At 56.9% G+C, this 1,532-nt stretch overlaps 1 protein-coding gene across 1 annotated transcript in view; it reads left to right on the plus strand.

Annotated features, from left to right (window-relative positions):
* Positions 1-1,213: 1,213 nt before the first annotated feature.
* Positions 1,214-1,532, plus strand: part of LOC125482185 (elongin-A-like) — a gene marked incomplete at its 3' end in the record, with an annotated part of 5,156 nt that continues 4,837 nt past the window's right edge. The window contains exon 1 of the mRNA XM_048594191.1: positions 1,214-1,355. The remainder of the gene's footprint in view (positions 1,356-1,532) is intronic.

A 1,532-nucleotide genomic window follows, 5' to 3' on the forward strand; every position in this document is an offset into this window, starting at 1 on the left:
CACCCACACCGTGCGTTAGAGCTGGGGGCGGATCCAATCTCCTTGGAGCCCCCCCCCCCCGGGTTTGTTGTAAATCCCCCAGTGGTCCCAGCCCCCCCCCCCCGATGTGATAGATCTCTCAGTCGCCACCACCCCTCCCCCCAGACTGAGTGATCTATTGGATCCCTGGATCCTGACAGGATCCCCTACCTGGTTGGGGACAAACCCAAACTCACCTCACTCCAAGGAGATTGGATCCGCCCCCAGCTCTAACGCACTCTCCCATTGGCTGCCGCTGGGTGTTATACACATTCCTATTGGACGGCTCGGGACACAAGGCGGATCACTCAGATGGATCAGAGATAGTAGGAACTGCAGATGCTGGATGGATGTCGGGTTCCGATTGGAGCCTCCTGCTCGTAAGACGGATTCCGATTGGATCGCCTCTGGAAGTAAGATAGATTCCTATTGGATCCCCTCTGGCCGTAAGACGGATTCCTATTGGGTGCCTTCTGGATGTAAGGCGAATTCCGATTGGATGCTTTCTGGCCGTAAGATGGATTTCTATTGGATGCCCTCTGGGTTTAAGATGGACTCCTATTGGATCCCCACTGGATGTAAGATCAATTTCTATTGGATCACTCAGGGAGCTGAAAGGGATTCCTATTGGATAGTTGGGGACGTAGGCGGGATCCCCATTGGCCGAAGGTCTAGGAGGCGGGGCCCGTGGGCAGTGACCGTTGAGATTTGAAAGCGACGCCGTTCGCGCTTCCCGCCCCGGCCTTGGAGGGGAGGACCAATGAGAATCGCCGACGCACGGTGTGGCGTGGGATACCAAAAGTGAGGGTGGGTTGGGGGTTGGGGGAAACGAGAGGTGTCCGCCCATTGGCCGGGCTCTCCCCGTTTCAGCCAATGGAAAGGAGGGGATGATGACCGACGGGCCGCTTCACCAATGGGAGTCAAAGGGTTTGCACGGGGCGGACGTGGAGGCTCGGCCATTGGGAGCGAGGGAGGCGGGGCCGGTCGGGGTGAGGGTAGCGGCCGCCGCCAGCCAATCGCGGGTGTGGGCGGAGCATTCTTCAGCCTCCTCCAATGGCAATGGGAGGGGCGTGGTTTGGACCAATGGCGGCGCGGGGTCAGGGTGAGGGGACATTCCGCCAATGAGGAAGAGGGGGTGTGGCCTAGGCTGACCAATGGGAAGACTATCCGGTTCCGGTGGGGTGGGGGGTGCTTCTGGAAGCCGCGTCCTCTCAGTCGGAGCGTAGCCGCCGGAGGGAGCGGTCGCAGTGAGAGAGAGAGAGAGAGAGAGAGAGAGAGATATGCATAGCCTGAGCCTGAGCCTGAGCCTGGAGGAGAGGAGAGCACAGCCTCATTGGGTAAGACCATAACCAGCACTAACCAGTTTGTGATCATAAACTAACTAGTTAGTAATGACAAACTGACCAGCTAGAGATCATAAACTGACCAGCTAGAGATCATAAACTGACCAGTTAGTGATAATAAGCTAACCAGCTAGAGATCATAAACTAACCAGTTAGTGATAATAAACTAAC

Source organism: Rhincodon typus, unplaced genomic scaffold (genome assembly GCF_021869965.1).
Source record: "Rhincodon typus isolate 14 unplaced genomic scaffold, sRhiTyp1.1 hic_rhity00006858, whole genome shotgun sequence".
NCBI classification, from domain to species: Eukaryota; Metazoa; Chordata; class Chondrichthyes; order Orectolobiformes; family Rhincodontidae; genus Rhincodon; species Rhincodon typus.